This window comes from Saccoglossus kowalevskii, chromosome 4, assembly GCF_978046115.1.
Source record: "Saccoglossus kowalevskii chromosome 4, keSacKowa6.1, whole genome shotgun sequence".
Taxonomy (NCBI): Eukaryota; Metazoa; Hemichordata; class Enteropneusta; family Harrimaniidae; genus Saccoglossus; species Saccoglossus kowalevskii.
In genome coordinates this window covers 7,606,222-7,624,507 of record NC_140644.1, presented here as the reverse complement: position 1 = coordinate 7,624,507, position 18,286 = coordinate 7,606,222, and the positions used below count along the sequence as shown (strand labels likewise).

At 35.0% G+C, this 18,286-nt stretch overlaps 1 long non-coding RNA gene across 1 annotated transcript; it reads left to right on the top strand.

The window, feature by feature from the left end:
- The first annotated feature begins 4,377 nt into the window (after positions 1-4,377).
- LOC146746250 (uncharacterized) lies at positions 4,378-18,286 on the top strand. Its single transcript, XR_014929078.1, has 5 exons — positions 4,378-4,497; positions 15,515-15,575; positions 15,793-15,909; positions 16,001-16,075; positions 16,807-18,286. It is a non-coding gene; the product is annotated as an uncharacterized LOC146746250 (long non-coding RNA).

Here is an 18,286-nt window from a genome sequence, read left to right as displayed (position 1 = left end):
GTTGTACTCATTGAACAATGACTTTGAGAAAATGGTTTGTTTCTACTTCATCTCAACTGTTATATTTTAAATATATCTTTTGTAACACTGGATCTGATTTTTTTTAATTTTATTTTGTCAACCTACAAAAAGGTATATCGATAATGGAAATGTTAGTTTGAATTAGTCTAAAACAAAATTTAACCGAAAATTGCCCAAGTCAGTGTGAAGAACCAACAGAACTATAGAAATAGATTGTTGTTATTTGTCAAACCAATATATTGTTCATGCCTGTAATTACAGTGGGTCGACCGAAACGACATGATCCTCCCCTTATCTAACCCGCCAAACTTGCGCGGGGAGAAATTGTGACCATTCCCCCCAAGTCCCCCACTGTTAATACACGCCCAGTCCCTAATCTGTGAAACGAATACTGAAACTTGTCCGGAACGAAGTAAGTTATATAAAAATGTTATTGTTCCACCAAAATATTTTATTTTAACCATACTCCATAATCTCAGTCATGAGCAGCTATTTTGACCTACTTCTGTTGGTCTGAGTTTTTTTGTTCGTGCATGGGGAAATTCACACTCGGACGCTAAATTGTTTTAGTAGAATGTGTTATTGCACTTTTGGAGAAAACTAACATACAATATAAATTGTTTTGAAGCCGGTTTCGTTAGATTACTCTAAAATTATTCAACACGAACACGTTTATATACTATTGTCGTGACTATTTACACTTTGGTCAACGATGTATATCTATCAGATAGTTTGACAGACAACAGACTTTATTATTTTTATGTCGTATGATTCTACCACTGGTTCATTTTTGACAGATCACGGACTGCTTTCATACGATTGTACCAAATATTCTGCCCTGGTTTTGATATATTACAAAAAATTAAATTTATTAAAAACAAAATATTGCGTGTGCGACCGTTTTTAAATTCGTTGATTGAATGGAGCATTTGCAATTCATTCAAAGTTTCGTGCAATGGGGGGCGTTGGTACAGTGTAATAATGGTCTGTCGTCGGTGCTCAACTTAGCCAAAATACAAACTGCTTGATCATTTAAAAACTGCTATTACAAGACTGTAGGAGGTAATACTTTTGGTGCGAAAGTATTCAAAAATCAATATTTGGCTATTACCATGGTAACATTAGGTATGAACGAAATCGACCAAAACATCGACCAGCCAAAAAAGTTAAAATGCTGTTCCTGGTGAAAATTTATCCCAAATTTAAGGTCAGCTTTCTCGGTAATAAAAAAGATATCAAAAAATCAAATAGTTACTCCGGGACCACACTCAAGCTGAGTAGTATGAGCTATGTTCGAGGTGCTTAAACCTAGATTTGTAGGAAGAGATACATTTGGCCCGAAGCTATTCAATAATAACTGCCAATGGACCATTTTTGTTCAAATCTCCAAATAAAAAACATCCTCGAGAAGGGGTTCTGGATATATTTTACACTGCGATTTAAGGTTTTTATACAAAATGGCCGTCAACTCGACAAACTTGATCAAATCAAAAACATCCTGCGGAGTAACCTACAAGTATAGTACTTGTATGCAAATTTCAACTGAATAAGTCAATATATTCGCGAGGCATTGGTATGGACATGAATTTAAAAAAAATGGCAGCCAGTCGGTGATTTTTGTTTGAATCTCAAAGGGGGAGTAAATGGAAAGATGTTTAAGGTATTACATAATATCTATGCAAATGAAAAATCATGTGTTAAAACTTTAACCGGATATACTGAATAATTTCAGTGTCATATGGGTGTTCGCCAGGGTTGTATGTTAAGCCCATTCTTATTCTCCATCTTTATCAATGAATTATGTAATGAGCTGAATAATTCGGAGAACCACGGTGTTCAATTATCTCCTGAGTTAATTGAATTATTTGCGGATGACGTTGCAATTGTATTAGATTCAGTTGTCGGACTCCAGAGGTTATTAGATAAACTAGAATTGTATTGTGAGCGCTGGAGTATGTCTGTAAACATAGAATTATTGTTTTCAAGGGCGAGGACATTTATCAAGGAACGAAAATTGGGTTTATGGAGGGATGGAGGTCCACACCGTTTCATACTACAAGTATCTTGGAATAATGTTCTCCTGTAGACTACACTGGTCAATGGCAACAAAACCATTGGCGCAGCAAGCGAAAAAAAAATATTTTGTTCATTTAAAACTCTGAATTGTTTACGCCCTCTATCCTTTGATACAATGATATTACCAATACTAACGTAAGGGGCGCAAATCTGGGGTTTTGGAGAATGTCTAGAACGAGTCAAATATCTTGCCTGTAGAATATTTCTTGGTGTTTCAAATAGATCACCAAATAGTAGTATTCTAGGAGAATGTGGGAAATATCCTATCTATCTGTACTCAGCAAAACGCTGCATTAAATATTGGGCAACATTAATTTCCATGCCAAATTCAAGGTACCCCAAGAAATGTTACAATATGCTATACAATATTGAAAAGTCGGGAACCAGAACAAAACACACCTGGATCAGTGACATGTAAAACTTACTTTCAATTTGTAATATGAATGTTGCTTTGCATGCACAAGAAGTTCGAAATGTTAATGTGTTTATAAATACATTTGTGGAACGATTCAAACAGTATCTTTCTTTGGTATGCCGGGCTGACTTGTGTACTTTAGACAAGTTAGATACTTACTGTCAATTTAAAACTACCATAGAACCGGAAAGATATTTGTTTTCTGTTCATATTCGAACCCATCTCGGCTACGATGTTCATCACATTGTTTACGAATTGAAAAAGAAAAAGATCAACGTACGTGCGAGTTTTGCAATATGAATTCTATTGAAAACGAGTTCCATTTTTTATTAGTTTGTAATTTTTATAATCACATTAGATGTCTTTATATCCCACACTACTACTGCACCCCACCAACTGTAAATAAATTTATCGAATTACTGAAAACTCAAAATGACGTACTTCTACAGCGTTTAGCTGAGTTTGTATTTAATGCTATGAAACTTAGGAGGGAAGCAGCTGAAATATTGTAAATAATTTAAATATTTTGTATTTACTGTTTTGGGCCGATGGCCATGTAGCAGTTAATAAAGAGTGTAAGCAGATCGCAAAACAACAATAGGTAACACATTATTTATACAGTATCTAACATGGTAACGACTGTCGGTCATGTATTGATTTTTCTTAAATCCAAAAATCAAGAACCATTGTATGACATTGTTTCCTCGTAGCTTATTAGTACCGGCAACGTACTTTACATATTTGTTCAATTACTTTAAAAGTGTGTAACAATTCATTGTACCTTGTTAAACATTAACTCAATGTAGCCAATCGATAACTACTTCTAAAGATTTGTTTGAATAATCTTGATGTGTTTTCTTTTTATTGAACGAAAAGTTCAAGTTTTATATCTAAATAAAGAAAAATAATTACATAAACAACAATAAGTATATTTCAATCATTTTACACTTTTTATAAGTACTATATTTCGCATTTCAGGTGTTCAACATTCAATCGAAATTAGTACCCTTTGGTGATTGGACGGTACTGAATGAGTCATCGGCAGTAATTAGTACCCTTTGGTGATTGGACGGTACTGAATGAGTCATCGGCAGTAATTAATACCCTTTGGTGATTGGACGGTACTGAATGAGTCATCGGCAGTAATTAGTTTGATTGTTTGAAGCTTTACATGGAACTATGCGTGACTCGCCAATGCTCATACACAAGGTGATACGTGCTTGACCACTTATGACTTATGACCACTTAAATTAGCATATGTTGATTTTACGTCACCCGTGGGACGTACAGTATAGGCTGCGAGAAAAATATCTCTGTTTCTCGTTTCCGCGTGCATCATTTTGAACTACTGTAAAACATGTCTTTTTCGCGAGCAGCTCATTTTAGCGAATTTAGTGAGAGAACTAATTCTCTAATTTAAGATGTCGCTAATGACTTTATTATAAATTAAAAATGGCGGCCAAACAACGTCTTTTTCTCCACACACACACTTTGTAAACAACACAGAAAACGTAATAATCTGGAGCGCTTCATTATTACCCTTGACAGCTTTTCTTTGTTTTTATGAAGGTGGTAACTGCGCATTTGTTTTGACAGGCGACAGACAAGTATTGTGAAAACAGATTCGCTAAATCAACATTTCGCTTTTACGTCATTTTTCCACAATTTGCTAAATAGTATGTCGCCTTTTCAACATGTTTTACAGTATGCGCCTCGAACGTTTTTTAACCTTCTAAAGCATCCCAAAATGCGCTTGTACTCGCACTTGTCTCCAAAAAAAAAATCGCCTCGCCGCCTCATTTTAAAATTTTCATGGAACGAGAAACAGAGATTTTTTTTTCCTGGCCATATCTAAATTGCGCAGATGCTGACTAAAGTGCAGACTACGCTTATCAGTACCCTGAAGTATTATTTTTTTAGGAATAATAATAGCTGATCAACATAAAACAATGAAAAACTTTCATATATATAACTATAACATGAAGGTAAGACATTGATTATTATATACATTACCTTTTTTGCTTCTAATATAGCATTAGAAAAACAAGTTTTGGTAAGTTTTACATACAATCTTTTTGTTGTAACTTACGGTAAACTTTTGAATCTAAACTTATCAAACACTGATTATATGTGACTAATTTTGAATGTATATTGAAATGTTGTGAAAAATAGTTCTATTAAAAAGTATACAAGGGTTGAAATACACTTATTGTTGTTTATGTAACTATTTGTCCTTATTATTTAGATAGAAAACCTGAGTTTAGAATGACGTTCACTACAAAAGAAAACACACCAGAATCATGATCATTCAAATAATTTTTCAGAAGTGTTAGTTTACAGTGGCGGCCACACTATTCAAGTTGCAGTTATCGATGATATTGAGCTAATGTTTAACCATACACCTTTAGGTCTATGGTTTAACAAGGTACAATTAATTGTTATATTCGCTCAAAGTGACTGGCCAAATAAAGTACGTAGTCAGTAATGTAGTAAGTCCAACAAGTGAAGGGGAAATATTTGTCGTGGCGAGATACAAGCCGTAGTTGTGTTTGTTGATCAAGTTGAATTGTTTAATTTGGCATTGGCTGTATTATGTACAATGATAATGTTTTGATGTTTAGTTTTATTATTTACTTCCTTCTAGTATTATTATAGTTATTAGAGTTTATAGGGTTTTCACAAATAAGTTAATCATTGATAGTCATATTCTTTTTTTTCTGCATGACAATTTATTGTCACGTAATGGCACTCAAGTAATTATGGTATTAAACGTTTATCAACGTAAAAGGAGTAAGCTTCAATCCTGTAGACCCTATTTTTAAGGTAATTGATATAACCTCAGACAAGTAATACATTGTATTGTCCGACATCTAACTTATCATTGTTTTATTTTCCCCAACCGTTATTCCTACGACCTTTTACCGCGAGTTGTTTCCGCAACGGTGACCTTGCATTTTCAAGTTTAGTGTTTCGTGTTCTACCATTGAATAAAAGTCAGTTTGATGATTAATGATCTGAAACTTTTTGTCTACGTTATTATTACTGATACAGTATACTCAAGATCCAATTTCCCAAAATCACAATATCTGATCTACTAAGAAACAATGGTATACGGATCGATTTTTGGACTCAGATTTAGGAACAATCAATACATAATAAATACGCAGTAATTCATCCCCATTGTTGTTTACTGTGCCGTATGTGTTAAGGTGGATTGGGGCAAAACAAAATACTTTATTTTACGATCTGTACACTTACAACAAGGCTTACATGTATGGGTAGTGCATACAGCAGGTTTATTCACAATTTATTACAACACAATGACTAATTTTATTTGTTAGTAAGTCCCCATTTCGGACGAAGTCCAGAATCGGATACTATTAATTTGGGGTCCGTTCATCCGCCCGTCCGTCCAATTCTCGGACAATCACATTCAAACTTAACACACAAATCATGTATGGTGAGTTACATATGCACATTGGCTAAAAATTGGCTAATTATTTGATACTCAAACGTGTGCGGGACCGCTCCTTCAAGTTTTTACCTCAGAGACAGTTTTTTAACGCGAGACGGTTGAAAATCTATGTTCATATTGTAAAGAGCATATACCTTGCATCATGCTAACGAATATTACCGTGCATTTCACGGTGGCCGCAAGCCGTAGCTGTGTATCTTTATGGTAGTGTAGAAAACTTCTACCTGTACACTTTTGTCCGTGATGAATTTTACCTTAAAGTAAAATCGTATTATCGATATTATTAAAGAGTATTATCGAAATAAAATACAGCCGTTCTGAGAATTATTCGGACAGTCAGTTAGCAAAATGACTTGCAACTTTGCAAAACACTTTGGTCTTTGCCCAATCTAGACTTGTCGGCGCCACTTGAGTGACGGGCGCGTGGTTTGGGATTACTATTTAATAGGGGTTGTCGGCTTGGTGAATTGTAAGTATTATCTAGCGTGCATTCACAGCAAACATTCTTTATTTTTTATAATTATATTGTAATTATTATCAGCAATTTTGAAAATCATAAGTTGGATGTTGCTTAAATCTGTCGAAAAATGTCAACCCCTCGCTCATTTTAGTCAGTTGTACCTGTTACAAAAATGGACTGGACATAATAACGGTCGTTCAGTTATACCCGTCATTTTCAAACTGTTGAAAAAGTGATTCGATCAAGGAAGGCAATTTTGATTTGACAAACTCCATCAAACCATTATAATCGAGTTTTCCGTCTGTGTATCCCTGACGTACTCACAGCACCAGTAATGTAAAAACAACTTTTAGTTTGGCCCAAAACTGTCGCGAAACTGCAGCGCGTCCCGCTAAGAAACTTTACTTTGAGCCTTCCCGCCAATGACGAGTTCATTAATACCTGGGGTTACTCAACACTCGGGAGTTGTTTTGTAAATTACGCTATGTCAAATGGACTCAGATGGTTATAACAATTTAAAATAACACTTTGAATGCATATACAACATATAACCTGTTAATATATTGTAACCAACGCATGTCGTTTTGAAAACAGCGTTTTACCCGCATCTTGCAAGATAATGGAATGATTACAATTATGGGCATGCCAATACAACGGCGCCATCAAGCCTAGCTTGGAAAAGACCCAAGTGTTTTGCAAAGTTCCAACATATATTGCTAACTGACTGTCCGAATAATTCTCAGAACGGCTGTAACATAAAACAAAATAATCGCTTCAAAGGGGTTTCCAAGCGAGTAGGAAGACGAGAAACTACTTTTATACAAATTTGCCGTTTTTGAGCGTAATTTATTCATAAATTGAGAAGTTTTTACTTTTGACTCCCATTTCAAGAAAACACTGTACAATCCGGACACGGCCTGATCCCCGGTTTGCTGGTCAGTTTATAACATTTATAACAGTTTATTTGTAAATAGACAGAATGTTTGCAACTTCATTATGTTTTCCGTACTAATAATTCAAAATTACGTACGTATTGGGGGCCGTGGCGTGTGTGTTTTAAAATGATGTGTGCATTTAAAAAAACGGCGTGACTGTGCGTTTTAATGGTATGTGCTTTAAAAAATCATGTGTGTATATTAAATGGCGTGGGTGTTTTAAAAATGACGTGTCGATAACAGTCGATCGATTGTTTCTACCGATATCATGCTTGAGTTGTGTGAAGTGGATCGAAATACAATTTTGAAAATCGTGTTATTTTCGGACAATTTCGGTGTCATGGTGTGAACGCGTCCTACCTTGTGTATTATATGAGTGGTAGGCGAATGTACCGGCGACTGATTAACTATGCCGACCCTACTTTAGGTCATTTTTTATTATCCAATAAACGTTCCGAGCGCCTGTGAGACCCGCCCCCCACTCCCCTATATTTAGGGGGGCCTATGCTTGTTCCCTCATTTTCTTTGACCCCCCCCTATCTAGGGAAAAGAAGAAAATTTACCCCCCCCCCCTTCACGGGCTTTTCCGATGAATTTCACCCCCTATCTAGGGAACTTTTCAGTCTAGAACTCCTTTTAAACCCCCCTTTTTTGTATATCTCGGGAAGTGTTTTGAAATACAACCCCTATTTTGAGAATCTCGGGAAAACAAGCAAAAAATACCCCCTTTTCTACGATTTTCTCGGGAAAATGTTCCCGAGACAGATCGTCAAAAAGTACCCCCTTTCCCGAGAAAATGGGAACGCGCATGCGGCCCCCTATGGATCCTGAATGGGGGGGGGGGGCCGGGCTGTGAGACCAGTATGAGTACTTTGTTCTGCCCCATTGTACCAGACGTCCACGCATTGTCTTCAGCAACCAACCACACGAATAAATCACCAGGTCTCTGAGGTATACACAGTGTCGGTAAATTTATAGGACAAAATGAATAAAACGTTCGTGCTGGACAAGTTCCTATTTACGTATCTTATTGACGTTATAGAAATCCACAAACGAAAATGGCTTCCACTTGAGACGACGCCTCCACAGGCGTGAATAGGTAATGCACGCGATTTTGTTAACACACACATGAAATAAATCTCTCAAATAGCGCCCCACAGGCGTAAAAAGGTTAACGCACGCGTTTTTTTGCACACACACATGAAAAAAAAATCAGTCAAAACAGCGCCCCCACAGGCGTAAATAAGTTAATGCACGCGTTTTTTTTCTTTTTACACACTCGAAATTTTCATTCGACCTCACACACGCCATTTTTAAAAACACACACGTCATTTTTTAACATACACGTCGTTTTTAACACACACGTCATTTTTAAAAACACACACGTCATTTTTAAACACACACGTCATTTTTAAACACACGCCATTTTTAAAAACACACACATCGTTTTTACACACACGTTATGTTTTTAAACACACATTATTTTTAAAATACACATGTCCTTTTAAACACACACGATTTTTAAATACACGTAATTGTAAAACACACACGTCATTTTAAGACACACATCATTTTTAATTCACACGTTATTTTTAAAACACACGTTTTTTAAAACACCCACGCCATTTAATATACACACATGATTTTTTAAAGCATACGAGGCGCGAAATGTAAATTTATTATTTTTTGTATACTAGAAGAAAACGTACTAATAATTCAAAATTACGTACGTATTGGAGGCCGTGGCGTGTGTGTTTTAAAATGATGTGTGCATTTAAAAAAAACGGCGTGACTGTGCGTTTTAATGGTATGTGCTTTAAAAAAATCATGTGTGTATATTAAATGGCGTGGGTGTTTTAAAAAACGTGTGTTTTAAAAATGACATGTGTGTTTTTAAAAATGGCGTGTGTTAAAAATTACGTGTGTGTTTAAAAATGACGTGTGTGTGTTTAAAAACGACGTATGTGTTTTTAAAAATGGCGTGTGTTTAAAAACGACGTGTGTGTTTTTAAAAATGGCGTGTGTTTAAAAACGACGTGCGTGTTAAAAAATGACGTGTGTGTTTTTAAAAATGGCGTGTGTTAAAAATGTCGTGTGTGTTTAAAAATGACGTGTGTGTTTAAAAACGACGTGTGTGTTTTTAAAAATGACGTGTGTTTAAAAACGACGTGTGTGTTTTTAAAAATGGCGTGTGTGTTTTTAAAAATGGCGTGTGTTTAAAAATGACGTGTGTGTTTAAAAATGACGTGTGTGTTTTTAAAAATGACGTGTGTGTTAAAAACGACGTGTGTATTAAAAAATTACGTGTGTGTTTTTAAAAATGGCGTGTGTGAGGTCGAATGAAAATTTCGTGTGTGTAAAAAGAAAAAAAACGCGTGCATTAACTTATTTACGCCTGTGGGGGCGCTGTTTTGAATGATTTTTTTTTTCGTGTGTGTGCAAAAAAACGCGTGCGTTAACCTTTTTACGCCTGTGGGGGCGCTATTTGAGAGATTTATTTCACGTGTGTGTTAAAAAAATCGCGTGCATTAACCTATTCACGCCTGTGGAGGCGTCGTCTCAAGTGGTAGCCATTTTCGTTTGTGGATTTCTATAGCGTCTGTTAAGCCGTCAATAAGATACGTAAAAAGGAACTTGTCCAGCACGAACGTTTTATTCATTTTGCCCTATAAATTTACCGACACTGTGTATAACTCAGAGACCTGGTGATTTATTTGTGTGGTTGGTTGCTGAAGACAATGTGTGGACGTCTGGTACAATGGGGCAGAAGAAAGTACTCATACTGGTCTCACAGGCGTTCGGAACGTTTCTTGGATAATAAAAAATGACCTAAAGTAGGCTCCGCATATTTAGTCAGTCGCCGGTACATTTGCCTACCACTCATATAAACAAAATCGATCGATTGTTTCTACCGATATCATGCTTGAGTTGTGTGAAGTTTCGAAATACAATTTTGAAAATCGTGTTATTTTCGGACAATTTCGGTGTCATGGTGTAAACGCTTTCCTACATTGTGTTATCATATGAGTGGTAGGCGAATGTATCGGCGACTGATTAACTATGCCGACCCTACTTTAGGTCATCCATGAAACGTTCCGAGCGCCTGTGAGACCAGTATGAGTACTTTGTTCTGCCCCATTGTACCAGACGTCCAAGCATTGTCTTCAGCAACCAACCACACGAATAAATCACCAGGTCTCTGAGGTATACACAGTGTCGGTAAATTTATAGGGCAAAATGAATAAAACGTTCGTGCTGGACAAGTTCCTTTTTATTTCCTTATTGACGTTATAGAAATTTTATTTTCTTTATTGACGTTATAGAAATTTTATTTTCTTTATTGACGTTATAAAAATTCACAAACGAAATGGCTACCACTTGAGAGGACGCCTCCACAGGCGTGAATAGGTTAATGCACGCGATTTTTTTAACACACAAACGAAATAAATCTCTCAAATAGCGCCCCCACAGGCGCAAAAGAGTTAACACACGCGTTTATTTTGCACACACACACGAAAAAAAAAATCTATTCAAAACAGCGCCCCCACAGGCGTAAATAAGTTAATGCACGCGTTTTTTTCTTTTTACACACGAAATTTTCATTCGACCTCACACACGCCATTTTTAAAAACACACACGTCATTTTTAAACACGCCATTTTTAAAAACACACACGTCATTTTTTAACACACGCCATTTTTAAAAACACACACGTCGTTTTTAAACACACGCATCGTTTTTACACACACGTTATGTTTTTAAACACACATTATTTTTAAAATACACATGTTCTTTTAAACACACACGTTTTTTTAAATACACATAATTGTAAAACACACACGTCATTTTAAGACACACATCATTTTTAATTCACGCGTCATTTTTAAAACACACGTTTTTTAAAACACCTACGCCATTTAATATACACACATGATTTTTTAAAGCACATACCATTAAAACGCACAGTCACGTCGTTTTTTTAAAATGCACACATCATTTTAAAACACACACGCCACGGCCTCCAATACGTACGTAATTTTGAATTATTAGTACGTTTTCTTCTAGTATACACAAAATAATAAATTTACATTCCGCGCCTCGTAAGTGCAAAAAAATATTTTCGAGAGAAACACTGATACACTACACTCGTTTGAGGAAAAAAACATATTCACACAATTCACACACAGAGCTAACTAAAATATATAACATGTAAGTAGTCAAATTTCATTTTCATTGTAAAATACAGGTTTGAATATAAGCGCCCACGAACTTTAAATTGGTGATTTCATTAAAACTGTGTATCATGACCATGCATATTGGGTTACAGGCGCACGTCGTATTTTCTGTTGAAATTCAAATAAAAATTGCGACTGGCGGCTTTTTTTGTTTTTATTCAATGTCCATTCCGATTTCTCACTAATATATTTGCCTGATTCGATTCAAAGTTCGCATACAAGTACTATACGCTTAGGTAAACCGTAGGTGCACGTCATATTTTTTGGAGATCCAAACAAAATTGCCGACTTGCGGCCATTTATTTTGGTTTCAAATTTTTAGTGATTGAACCAGCTATACTCAGCCCATTAGTGTATATTGACAAGCATCAACTGACCACATCACAGCATTAATCCAGCCTAAAATACATCCACATATCTGGATCGCTGTTAGTGATGGCACTCGGCATTAAATATTGAACGAGGACTGTATATTGTCAATGCTTGTTATATCTATATTTCTATAACACATGAAGAAACTGTAGACAGTGAACCAGAATTTCGTAATACTGCCTTGCACTATATGCAATTGTATTTAAATAAAGTTATTATATCATAATTGTATATGTTAGTATTATATCAATATAATTCAATAATGACCATTCTGACCAGATTTTACAAAGCAGTTTTGCGCATTCTTTAAACGTGAGCATTTTAGGTTGTGTTGGAAATGGGGTTATTTTAATATAATGTATGCAATTGGAAGTTCAATAGGTCATACACATTGTGCCTATGTTACATGGCGTGGCACCCTCACTGAACTCAGCGGAAGGTTATGAATCGTTGTGATTCGTTGTGAGCAAGAAAGACAACGACTATTCATATTTCCATGTTGTATATGTTAGTATTATATCAATATAATTCAATAATGACCACTCTGACCAGATTTTACAAAGCAGTTTTGCGCATTCTTTAAACGTGAGCATTTTAGGTTGTGTTGGAAATGGGGTTATTTTAATATAATGTGTGCCTACGCCACATGGCACGGCACCCTTACTGAACTCGGCGGAAGGTTATGAATCGTTGTGATTCGTTGTGAGCAAGAAAGACATCGACTATTTATATTTCCATCGAAATTATTAAATACTTTTCTGTCCAAAAAATAGTTGATAAGGTAAGCTCTTAGTTTTGTGACATTACTTGTAGTGTTGTAGGAAGGGGAATGTTGTTTACGACGTGCAATAGTTGTAGAACATAAAGGTGTTCGTGTTGAATTAATACATTTAGAGTAATCTAACGAAATCGGCTTCAAAACATTTTAAATGTTATGTTAGTTTTCTCCAAAAGTTCCATAATACATTCTACAATAACAATTTGGCATCCGTGTGTGAATTTCCCTGTGTAGTCTTCACGAGTAACACTAAAAACAAAATGGCTGCTCACGCCAAAACAAAGTGCACTGATAATATTAAGGCTAAGTTATCGCCATATACTGAATGCACTTGGCACAATAATTACATCAAATCCTTGAAGAAAGCTAGCATTCTTTCTACGATTTGTGACATTTTAAATTTGAATAAAACACTAATTAAAACAATACATGAACACAGGAGGGATTACTACAGATTTCTAGCCTAATATGATATTAAATAATTCTTATTTTGATAAAGTTGCACTGGTTTAACATGTTGAGGGGATGCATTCTTGACACTTCAGACAATAATAACATGTAAAAGAAGGTATTATATGTGAACAAATTCTTTCACTTTGTGGTTGTCATTACCAATAAGTGAAAAATCTTTTTTGTATACAAGCAGCTCCAACCTTAGACATTTAATGGAACAACATATTTTGGTTGTATTTTTTTTTATTATTAGTTTATCTCCTTCATACATAGGGATATGTGCATAGTTTATATCTTTTCTTTTTCTGGTTTTGCCAACATAAATCAATGTTTGATTTTTGATATCTTTTGATCTCCATTAGTTTTAACTTAAGGTAGCGGGACTATTATTTGCATACTTGTTTTCATCTTCTAATTGTGACTAAATGACTACAAATAGACCCAGGAAAGTATATATTTTTAGAATCGCCGGACTTCAAGCTTTTCAAAGATGTGTTTGTCATGCCCGTATCTGCATTCTATGACGCGTTACTCAATCAAAGGTGAAAAATTACTTTTTCTGTAAAAAATAATTACGCATTTATGCTGGTGATAAGAAGTATTTTTTTCACTTTTCCTAGTTGTTCAATAGTCTGGTAAATTGAATGTGTCTGGTCAGTTTTATTCAAGCAACGTGTTTTAAAAAATAGTGTGCTGAATTTCAATTACTGTTTTAGTCGCATTGTCTCCTACTCAAACCACAACTCGTTGGTAAATAATCGATGAAATAGTTCGTCTGAACACATTCAAGTTCCTCTCACTGTCACCTTAAAGCTGTGAAAATTTGGTGTTAATCCGACGACAATAAGTATACGTTATTTTTTGTTAAAGACCTTGTATTTTGAAAAACATAAACTCCTAGAAAACGTCCATGAAGTAACAGCAAAGATTTTCAAGCTTGTTTATCGGCACAATCAATTTGTTTTCCCATTAAGGTCTGTTTTAACATGTGTAGGGGCATCCAAATGTGTAAGGCTATTGGAAACTAAAAAATAAAGGAATGGGATAGCTATAATTGGATAAAATCGGCAGATGAAAACACCAAAATCAATGATTTTATTCAGTGTCTGTGTGACCTTGTGTCTGACACATTCATATGCAAATGACTAATCTGTGAAACAAACAGAGGCGGAGACAAACCACTCAAATGTTTGGAAACACTCATTGTGTGTCAGATAGCTACTGATAACACATCCTAACATTGCTTTGTCTTGAGTTTATCTTTGAAACTTATAGGCACACAGATTAAACCTGTGTTGTTGATTTTGGAAAACACTACTGTCGCTGTCATGCTCCCCTTCAGAAAATCTACATTTAACCAACTTACATGACATTCTATGTTATGTTGACTTTATCACATGAAAGTTTATAGTGCATTTCATCAATTAATAAATAAATGTGGAAATCGTAATTTTCAACACAAATAATAGTCTCACTACCTTAAACAAGGCATATTTAATTTTCATTCATATACTTCTTGAATTATAGCTGTTAGTGAATTAGCCCCCCCCCCCGCTAATAAATTAGTAAAACAAACACTGTATTTATCTAGTGATTCTAATACATATGTTCATTGACTGCTTGTTTGAAAAGTTGTTTATGAAGTAGTTTTCACAAAAATATCCTGATAGACAGTGCTAATTTGGTTCTGGCTTTTAAAAGCATATTCATGATATTTTAAGTGAACTGCACTAAAAAAATATAGTTCGCTTTGCAATATAGTTATTTTTGTAAATAATGCATAGCTGTTCTATAAGTGCAATATTATAATGAAAGTTCACTGAAAGGTACGAATAATATAATATTAAATCATCATCATCTAGTATATTATGTCACACTACATATTACCTCATTCCTATAAAATTGACTGCAGCATTGATTTGTTTAATAAAGCATGATTGACAGGAATATTAATTGATGGATATCGATTTCATATTATTGGGGGTGGTCCTTTTTTTTTATACCTGTAGTGTCGACCCTGTCTTTGTCAATTCCCCCGGCCCTGGCAATTAACGTCCAGTCTTTTTTTTATATATATAGAATACGAAGTAAGTAACAGTAAGTTTATTTGACGCTGTTGTAATCTTTTGTAACTGCCATATTAGCGCATTTGCCTTCAAATAAATCTGATCACCCAAAACTAATATTAAACACTTTAGTCCCAGAACCAAATGTGGAAAACATCCATGTAAATAGATGAAACATTTTTTGGCATTTTTCTCCACAATTGTGATATATTGTGACATCTTGTTACAGGTGAAGGTGACTTCCCAGAATGGATTGGTTTTGGGATATATTCATGGGTGTATGGAATATAGTAAGTATGATTTGCTTAGAAAAGCTTCCTAGTCGGGATAAAATAAACGTAAATTCATTCAACTTTATTAGTCATTGTTATAGTTATTGTACTGCACAAGTCCCATTGAATTTAATGTTAGATGTGGATGTTTCTGTGGATCGTATAATTATAATTGGGTAACATGGATACGTCAGTATTCACCTCATTATAACATTAAATGGCTCTTCGATTTCAGTTACGTCGAGTCACAAGAAGAGGTGTATATGCACAGGAGACTATGCTGCCAGACATCCAACAATGGAGAGAAAATCAGATAACACCCAACCGCACAATATATAATCTTTCAATTCAGGTATAGTTATTATTTTATGTTTTACATTTCTTGTTACAATTTTTAAATGACTGTATATTTGTATCACCACTGTCCCTATTATATATTACAGGAGACGGGTCTGCCAAGTTATGTGCAATATAGAAGAGATCAATCGAAATAATGTTAACTACACAAAGACACTTTGGTACGCTATTTATATATTTATAGTAGTAAACAGTGTCTCGCAGCAGGTTAATCTCCAGTGGCATTTAGAGTACATGAGATAAGGAACCAATGAATAATAAGTTAACACTAAAACATTTGCTTGTCTCTCTTAGACAAACAATGACTATTCAGTGTAAAACCCAAATAATAAAAATGGCATCGGAGAAAATTTATATTTTTTGGTATTTGCAGCAATTACAAATATGTTGGGATAAATTGGAGTTGCGAATGTATTCATTTAGGCCTTGTCAACCTTAACCTTGAATATACCCCACTGAATATCGACAAATTCACGAACACAATAAAAAGTAAGTGAATTAAGTAAATAAAAATGGGAGGAGTTGAAGGGGGCCGGCATCATTAAATCTAGAGTCTATGATTTAAACCAACTCCAGCAAATTTATTTAAGAATGCAATACCTATATACAGACAAGGATGATTATCACATCCAAAGAAATACCTTTCAGTTATAATAGCATAATATGTGGCTGCATTGCCGAACAATATTTAACTGGTGGATCATTTTTTGGGAGCTATTTTGCGAAATTACAATAATTTTCTAAGATGCCAATTGACACTACCTTTAATTTAAAAAAAATTAAGCACGTACTTAAATTCGATATCGTGATTTAAAATGTACATGCAGAAGTACATGTAGTCTATATGTTGTATTTACCGTGTTCATAACACTTGTTGTTGTTTTATTCACAGGACTATTCAGCAGTTCATGGCAAATTATTGCTGCTGATCGTATTTACATAGATGTGACATAGATATGACACCGCTGCTTGAAACACAGAGGCTACATTAGACAAAATCCTTCTGCAGAGCCTGACATTGTTAAATATAGCTATAGATATTAGTTTGCTTTAAACAATAGTTATGTTTCTTTTCTCACTACCAGGTAGTTTTATTTATTGACCTGTTACTTTTTAGAGTAAAGAATGATACTCAATGCTTAGTTTTACATCGTGTAGTGGTACTCTCAATTGCATTTGTATTACATTTAGCACATACTCTCTAATCTAAATTCATATTTATGAACTAATTTGGAAAGTAAGTAAAATTGGAAAATTGGGAATGCTGCCAACCAGGCAGGGTCTTGTAAATTTAAAAAGTTTGGTAGTCAGCCAACTTCGGGAGGGGAATGTAATAAGTCGGAAAATTAAGCAAAGTTTGTTTGTTTGTTGGGCATGCTTCCAACCACGAATGGGCCTGAAATAAGTTGGAAAGTAAGTAAAATTGGACAGTTTGGTATGCTTCCAAATATATAGGGGTCTGTAATACGTTGAAAAGTATGTAAAGTTACAGGCCGTTGCCTAACTGGGAGCATATCCAAATTTACAACTTTACTTACTTTCCAACCAATTACAGGCCCATGTGTAGTTGGCCAGCCACCTGACGTTTCAGCTTCATTTCCTTCCCAACTTATTTTAGGCCCCTATTTAATTAGCAGGCCAACCATACTTTCTAACTTTATTTCAGTTCCAATCGTGGTTCGAAGCATGCTATACATTATTTAGTAAAATTTGTATCAGTATTGTAAAAAGTTAATTGAGGATAACTCAGTTTCTGGGTAGAGAGAGTGCCCCAATGTTTGTAGTTTGGGTAGCTTATTTCCCATCTTCCTTTGTAGCCCACCATCTTTAAGTTGGCTCCTTTTTAATGCATTTTATTCCTTTAGAGTCACCCAAAACCAAGGTTTTATGTTACACAACCACTGGTCAAAAAAACGTCTGAAACATGATTTTTGGCACGTTATTCCTGTAGCCAAAATACAAAATTGGTCATTTGTCCTGGCACTGTCTATTGTAACATATTCAATCAGATACATCACAGATCGCTGACTCGTCTTGCTAGTCATGCTCTCATTCGCAAGTTTAGGTCTTTTGTGATTGAACTTGTTCCTTTAAAGTTTCCATCACCCAGGCTATGGCCAGTACTTTCAACTTATAAACATTTACCTATTATCTATGATGACTTTAAATAACAATTTAAAGTTTGTATTTCTAATTTTTTGTTGCCTAAATTGTATTGTATTTTTTAACCAGCATTCAACACATACACATTACTAACTCACACTTCCATACAAAGACAACATATTACATACATGGCAGTAGCTTTGTCTTGGCCTGGGTGCTTTTGTGCAATGTTGGTGTTCGCTAATAAAGCACCATCTTTTCTGAAAATA